Source organism: Ictalurus punctatus, chromosome 4, assembly GCF_001660625.3.
Source record: "Ictalurus punctatus breed USDA103 chromosome 4, Coco_2.0, whole genome shotgun sequence".
Taxonomy (NCBI): Eukaryota; Metazoa; Chordata; class Actinopteri; order Siluriformes; family Ictaluridae; genus Ictalurus; species Ictalurus punctatus.
Window position 1 is genome coordinate 13,216,962 of NC_071284.1, and position 8,781 is coordinate 13,225,742.

Here is an 8,781-nt window from a genome sequence, read left to right on the forward strand (position 1 = left end):
GTTCAGTGGAGAAGGACAAGGCCTGGCCCGTTTTCCTCATCTGTGGTGCGGCTCAAGCTAAATCCAGCATGCATACTTGCAGAGTACTGAATATCTGCAGCGGGTGGTTTATGGATCCGGCTGCCCTTCTCACAGTAAGTGACCAGAGAGGCGGCTTCATGCTTGTGTACACTGATAGATGGCCCGAGTGTGCACACACTGAAAAAGTCCAGTAAGATGTAGGTTTGCTGAGCCGGCTTCCTTTTTAATTTTTGGGTGCTGCTTTTAAAAAGTTCAGAAGGAGAAAGATTGAGGTTGAGGTTTAGAAGAAGGGGACTCACCATTTCTCCTTCCAGCATCCAGATCGCGTAAAGCAGCAATTCGATTCCAGTGCCAAACATTGCTTTCCCTCAGCTGCCTTCTGTATTCAACAATAATAGTGCCAGCACCTCTGGTGAGTCCTGGCTGGACCTTGCACTATTGCACTACTCAAGTTCAAAGAGATTTACTGTAAGTACTGAAATCACTGGAGGAAAGACGGACCATGTCATGCAGAGACTGTGACTGGGCTGCTTAATTGAAACATGTTGAGAAAACATGGTCCGCGCCTTGTGGTCTGTTAATTCGGCCCATCCTCAAAGGTGCAGGGAGTGTGGTAAAGAAGGCACTGCCTCTGTGCTGTCTCACGCAAAGCCATAGGCTCCACAGCCTGCCGTTCTTCCCTTGGCGCAACGTCTGCCGCCAACCCCGTGCCGAGTTCAAACATCCCAGAGCCAGAGGAGTGGCTCTTCTGCCTACAAGTGGGGGCCATTATCCTGTGCTTTTGTGTTTGCCTTATGGGAAGGGGGCCTGGATCAGAACTGGGGGAAGGAACTGGCAGGTCACTCTGCCAGACAAACTGAGAGCGTGATACACACATTACACAAGACACTGTAGAGGGTACAAGAAGGAGGCCTAATTAGAGAGGGCATAGCAAAATCTGGGGCAGGGGATGTAGAGAGATAGAGAGAGAGCGAGAGAGCGAGAGAGAGAGAGAGAGAGAGAGAGAGAGAGAGAGAGAGAGAGCAAGGGAGGCCTGGAAAGACATCCTGCTCCTCATAGTTGTGGCAGAGCTGCAGCTTTTAGTGAGGGAATAAGGGAGGGAGTGTGCAAGGGAGGGATGAGAACGGAAAAGCCATGTAAGCAGCTCTGTGAATGCACTGCTACCTCAAGGATGGTATTGATTAAGGGCCCTTGTAGCCAGGCCCCAACACAATATTTTTGCTTAAAAGTTTGCTTATTTTGATATCAGATCCCAACTGTTAGTGACTCACAAAGTCTGGAAAAGTTTTTAGAATGAAACTTTCTTTTGACATGAATTAACATACAATAAAAAGTCATTTATGAATGTATTTTAACGTTGCCAACTTTACACAAAACCCTATTTTTATTACTCTACATCTTTGCCTGTGAGTGCACTGAGGACCTCGCAACTTTTTAAAGCACACTTTGGAACATTATGATAATTGCCTCTGTCCTGCCAAAGCTTTGTTGTATGTCCCTAGACTTTAGATGCCAGGACTTTAACCCTGCTCCTACACACTGTTCTTGGATATACATAAAATATAGCATATTACATGTACAGCTCAGACATTTAAACAATAGTATTAAACAAAGCCAAGCCACTTAATGTCTTCTGCAAAACCAAAGTAAAGGAGGTTAAAAGGGGGCTCTGAGTAGACATCAGTGGAATGGTATGATATTTAGTGTACTATTGAAGTCCTGTACACTGAACTCTGCTAAAGACTTTGGCAAACTGGGATACTGTTATGACAAAATGGCATCAGCGGAGTAGTAAGGGTACCATAATTCATAAATTTGTTTAATGTTTTGATCATTTTACCAATTACCTTTTCCAGTCCATAATGCTATTTAGATTCATTTGTAATTCAGAAATTCTCATAATGCAGATATTGGCAATATGCTGCTCCAAGAACACAGCAGACCCAGGGTAATGAGCTTTTTTATTTAAACTTGTGCCATTAGCACAGTAGTCAGTCAGGAATGTAAAATGTTCTTCCCAAAACAAGTAACTTTGCAACTTTCCAGCTTGCTCACCACTTTTTGCTTGGTTCTGACCTTGCTCTGCTTACAGGCGTACACACACACACACACACACACACACACACACACACACACACACAGCGCTCACTGTTCTGGGAGATAGAGGTTACATAAAGATATGTGGGAAACCAGGGTGCAGGTCTGGCATGTTAGTCATTATCCCCAAACACCTCGCTCCCAGTACAGACCCACACCCCTACATGCTACACCTAAACATCCTACACCATTTGACTAAACTTTTATAGCTATGGAATCATTATTCTCACTTTACTCTATTCAACACTTGAATATCAGGAACACCAGAATAGGCAGAGGCTGTTCTTAAGTTATTAAATAGTTACACAATTGACATTAACTTTTTTTTTATGGTGAAAATAAATTAGATGTTTTAGGCAGGAAGGTAGGAGTGATCGTTTTTCACCTTATTTCACCTATCCACTCACCGACCTACTCTGTAATCACTGCAATTAAAGAATCAACACAGAATATATATATATCAAAAATGTTAATTACAATAATTTCAATGTTCATAAATACAAAAACATGTAAAAACACATTTAAAAAAAATTAATAAACTGAACGGTGCTGTTCCTACTTTGTTGCCAACCAACCATATACTCCACCTTCTGGATCTTAGTTTAACCCCAGGTTGTATTCACCTTAACAACATCTCCACCCTTATCATAATGCTGCTTGTAAACTGTACACTGATGACTTACTTCCTGTCACATTGTTGGTCATACAATTTGTCACGTCCTAGCTCACTCACTACAGGGACCTTTCATTTACCATCAATATAGCAAATTGAATATTTTACAATGTAATGTTATGTAGAGCTTATAGTATAATGCACTTATCACAAATTTCTAGACTGCTAGGACAGGCTTTATTACTGCGATAAAAAAAAAAGTCTTCACAACAACAGGTCTCCTATATTTGTCTTACAGAGCTGATAAAGGTCTTTAGTCCAGACTATACTGCTTCTCTGGAAACATTGTGAACTCTGCTGCAATTTATATACACAATATATAAAGCACAGCGTCTGACTCCTGACTTTGAAAGCTTGAAGGAGATTTCTTTAGAGAAGAGAGAGGATTCTGACCTGTGTATTTTTATGCCTGAGGAACAAGCACAATTATAACAGTGAGGCTGTACATCCTCAATATTATCCCACACATTAGCTGTAGCCCCAATCCAACCCCTGCACATCTGGCTTCAACACACAGACAGCAGAGTAATAGCATGTTAGACACTGGGAGAAAGAGAGAGAGATTACACAGAGTGGCTGGAAGACTTCCTGCTCCCGCTCTCTCATGAGGCTGACTGCTGAAATCTTCTCACCTAGGCTTAGAGCAGCCTAATTATAGGCAACGACCTGACACTCGCTCGCAGTTATGCTCCAATGCACGTCGATGCACAGTTACTGAAACATGCACTCACATGCTCATCCGTAATATGTGTTTTTCAGGGGGAAAAGGGGATCCACAGAGACATAATGAGAGAAAGAGAGAGGGAAATCACACCCTAGGTAGGAGTAGGACTTGTTGCTGGATCTGGTTTCCTCTGAAATTCAGTATATCATGTATTTATCCTTCAGTGACTGGATAAAATGCTTGTTTCTGAAAGCATTATACACTCACTGAGCACTTTATTAGGAACGCCAGTTCACCTACTCATTCGTACAATCAGCGTGGCAGCAGTGAAATACATAAAATGACACAGATCAGGCCAGCAACTTCAGATAATGTTCACATTAACCATCAGAATGGAAGAAAAATGGGATCACAGTGATTTTGAGCTTGATTTTCAAGCTGACAGAGAGGCTAGAGTAACTCAAATAACCACTCTGTGCAATTGTGGTGAGCAGAAAAAGCATCTCAGAATGCACAACACATTGAACCTTGAGGCAGATGGGCTGCAACAGCAGAAGACCACGACGGGTTCCACTTCTGCCAGCCGAGAACAGAAAGCTGAGGCTATAGTGGGCTCAACAAAACTGGACAGGTGAACATTGGAAAAATGCAGCTTGGTCTGATAAATCTGGTCTGTTGAGGCACACAGATGGTAGGGTCAGAATTTTGCACCAACAGCATGAATACATGGTCCCAACCTGCCTTGGACACAATTTACCCATCTTCTAATTGCTACTTCCCGCATGATAATGCACCATGTCACAACGCAAAAATCGTCTCAAACTGGTTTCATGAACATGACAATGAGTTCAGTGTTCTTCAGTGACTTTCCAGTCACCGGATCTGAATCCAATAGAGCACCTTTGGGATGCAGTAGAACAGGAGATTCGCAGCCTGAAAGTTCACATGAAAAATCATCAGGAATTACGTGATGCATTCATGTCAACATGATGGACCAGAATCTCAAAGGAATGTTTCCAACATCTTATGGAATCCATTCCATGAATAATTGGGGCTGTTTTGAGAGTAAAGTGAGGCCCTACCCAGTGTTAGGTATAGTTTTCCTAATAAAGTGCTCAGCATGTGCAGATGTGAAAATGTAGATGTTAAAGGTGGAGAAGGAAAACCCTACTACAAATACAGCTCCTCTCTTTGGTGCACCCTGTAAAGTCATTCCTCAAACACATACATGGACACCTGAATGGTAGTGAAGAATGAAAATTGTCTGAATTGATAGGCAGCATGATGGACAGGCCAGTAAAGATGCCTCCTTTTATTGATTGGTTGGATGTTGATGGTCCACATCACATGTTTTCCTTTTACAGAGCCTGGAGCATAGCAGAGACTGGAACTTATATTTTTCAGAAGCTTCTGGAATGTAGGAAAACTAAATATTAAAAAAGTAAAAGTTAAACTTCACTTAAAAATTCTTCAGCCTTGCTTAAACCCATTTTAGGATAATACTATGACTACTAAGATTAGGATACTACTCAAAAAGATGTCTGTTTCTACTTTTACAAAGGCCTGAGAAACCATGACACCATTACAAAAGCCATGATATATTTATTGTTTAATATTTAAACTTTTAAGGGGCACCGGTTTGATTTAAGCTCTATTTTTTACATAGCAATGTACAACAATAATGAAACAACAACTTTACTCCTTCACCTTACCACTATCTGTGACCATATACACAAAGCCACACCTCCCAGAGCCTATAGTGGACAGCAGAAAGCTAGCTAACTTTTCATCTACGTACTAACTCAATTCAAAACTTAACACCATCTGTCCTTCACACAGCCCTATCACAAATACAGAAAGTTCAGGGTCAAAACACTAAGAAACACAACGTTAACTCAAGAATTCAAGGCACAATATCCCAATGGACCCTTTTCACACCTTCAGGTTTTTGCTGTCAGTAGTAGCTTTCGCAGGGTAACATTATTTCCAGTAAAACAACAACAATGCAGAGAAAGAATGCCAAATGGAATCACTGTATATAGCAAGTGTCATAGAAAAACCAGTGAAATCAAAGAAACTATAACCACAGTTAGCAGAAATGGTTTGCTATCCAAACAAAGCTAATCTGACAGATTCTCAAGCCAACCACCAGAGTTTAACTCTAAGATTTTGTGTCTCTTTGCTCCTCCAAATCGACCAGTAGCATCGAGGTCTGAATATAAAAATAAATCTAGCTAATTTTAGCAAAAGAATGCTTTCAGTAATAAAAGTTTTACTCTTTCACCTATACACAACTTTAAGATTTTGTAAAGCAATCAATGGAAATTAACCAAAATGTGGTAAATGTGAAATAATACATATACAATACAACCACATAACTACTACTCATCATTAATGCTAATCTCAGTAAACATTACTTTACCCTGATAGCTGTGAATAAATTCAGCTTGGAATTGTTCATTAATGTGTGTTCTCTAACCATTCTGGAAACATCTACAAAGTTTAGTCTCAGCTGCATTGAAAAAAAATATTTCTATTTCTAGAAAACATAACAATAATGTCAGTTTCTGTGGTAAACAATTAACTTTAAGGTTCAAGGGAATCATTTTTACCCTGAGTCTATATTCTTCCGGAGTTTGTGAAGAGGGCCCATTACTTTTAATCACCTTCTCACACAGTTTGGTTAATTAGTACCAAGACCTTCCTGAGCTTAGCTTGCTGTGTTAGCTTTATAACCAGAGTTAGCTAGCCATGGTTCTTGACATACAAACAGATTTGGGCCTCATTAATGAAACTGGATATGAACAGATTTATTTGTAAATCATTCATAGGAGTATTTACACTCATGAAAATCCCATAATTAAAAAAACAACAACCCATTTGTACCCGACTTGTGCCCTTGAGTGTGTTTTAAATAAAACTAATGTAAACTTCGATTGACTGGCTTCAAATTGAATTTCAAATCTAAATTGCTGAGAGTTACTGTACATTTATTATGCTGTCAAGTTTAAACAGCTTGTGTATTTCAATTACATCACACAAATTTAATGACGTTTATGTAAAACCCATATGCTTCATGTTAACATCATTAAGAAATATTAACTATGAAAAAAATAAAGGAAGCAAGCAAACATAAATCTATAAATGAATACAAATAAAGGTTGTCAAGAATTAAGAATGCCACTTTATGAAGGACAAGCTACAATGACTTGTACAAACCAGTTCAGTTTTCCATAGGACCTTCTTTTAATGCTGTGCAACACTTAGCCAATACTAAGTGACCGATGTGGTATGTCTCAAGTTGCAATGCGCCGTATATTCTCCCTAATGTGCCATCATCAGGCTTTCTATGACACTCACGTCTTCCTGCTTTTCCAACACGCCATCAGGGAGGGCACAGTGGCGCATTCTGGCCAGCTGTCACTGAGGCACTTTGTTTTTAGCTTTTAAAAAGTGGTTTCTCAGCATGATGTGCTTGGTGTCCATGACATGTTAAATCACTTCATTTTCCCCTCATTTAATTCAACATCTCATTCACCTTTTCTGTAATTCAGCTCCAGATTTTGGGTAATGTTACTAAATAATTTATTATTTATTTTTACTGGCATAGACATGTTTCAATTCTCTGTCTGTTTATTTGTCATTTCAGCTGCGTGAGCGTGGCCTTTTATGGAGTTTTGTGGGCTTCACCAATTGCAAATCAGCTGTGCTGTGTATCCACCTGGTAGCAGTTTACGGGTGATTGGTATTTTCAACATATGCACAGTCTGAAGAAAATCACCGTTTCCAAAAACTGGATTTGTAAATCCAGCAAAAATATGTTTCGTTCGGTTTGGCTTGCGCAAACATTTACACACAACTTTACTAAAAGATTAGTAAATGAGACCCTTTGTTAGCGTCAGGTCATCTTGCTATGCAGCTAATGAGCATTGTAAAGGCCATTTTACACCAGACGCAATAACTGTGCTGTGTTAGGTTGTCTTTTTTAGCTCAGTCATGTGGCCTCTTTTGTAGGTCCATGCTAGTACCATAGCAGTCATGAAAGCTTGTTTTTCGTCCTACCAAGTGTGTCACACTACAAATTAGTAGTTAGTTTGACACACTACAAATGACAAAGGGCATGCTGTGCATAATCTGATGTTTACCCATCTACACACTGTATCTGTGTCACTGGACTTTTTTTTTTTTAGTTAGCAACTTGTACGTAGCCCAGCAAGCTAATCTATGTATATGAACCGTTAGCTGCAGTTAATTAACAATATGTACATGAAAATGGTTTATGAAATTAGTAAACTAGAAAAAGTAAACTATTTTATGAAAAAATGTTTTACGTAAATGCCATCAATAATTCAAACAAGTGATTGCGTCACGGCGTCAGGAAAAACATAGCTAAATCACTTTTCAAAAGCCATCCCTTTCATGCTCAACAGATGTTTCCATACTGTAAAGCATTTCCACACTAAGCATTTAGCACTGTATTCTGCCACTCCCAATATGAAGGGACCTTATGAGTGTGTCTTCACCAAGACTGACAGAAGGGGCACAGTGGCTATGAGGACAATGTTAGGATGTTGGATTAGCTCTGTCCGAACTGAAGTTTATCTAACGTAGTTGCTCCTGCTTTAAAAGTCCAAAGCCACATGGCAGTGAAAAGGCTGGTGCTGAGCCTGAGGTGCTTTCAGAGGCAGTTTCAGGCCCTCACCCCCCCCCTGCAGTAATTACAGGGTAAAGAGCGGCCTCGCTGACGTACAGGCAGGATTTATTTTAGAGAGTTTCCACAAAAGTTAAAAGAATGCCACAGCACTCCCTCTGTACACACAGAGCCAAAGGCAGGATTCTGACAGCATTAATCAACAGATACTTTTGCCCTCCCTCCACTATGCTCTTAGCTCTAATAAGTGATAGGCATATAAACACTGACACACAATAGGCCTTGTTTGTATTTTGCGGTTTCAGGGTAAGTTTACATGACAACGACGTACTAAAAACGGAAAAGGTTTTTCCTTTGCGTTCATTTTTTAAAAAAGTTTCGCGTACAGACGACGTCGTTGTCAAAACGATCCTCGTTCACACGGATCCGCGAAAACGACTAAAAACGCTGTATTATGCAAGATAGGCCAGTAGCTAGCGATGTCACTTTGTAAAGAAATACTACATAAGAATTCACATCAACGTGTCCGCCATATTGATCAGGGCAAGCCTGCTCTATAAACAAATACAAATAAACGGGAAATCTATGGTTTTTCTGGATAAAAAGCACAATAACGTTTACATTTCTCAAACAATTTCAATGGTTTATGATCTACATGGAGTACAAAAGACATTC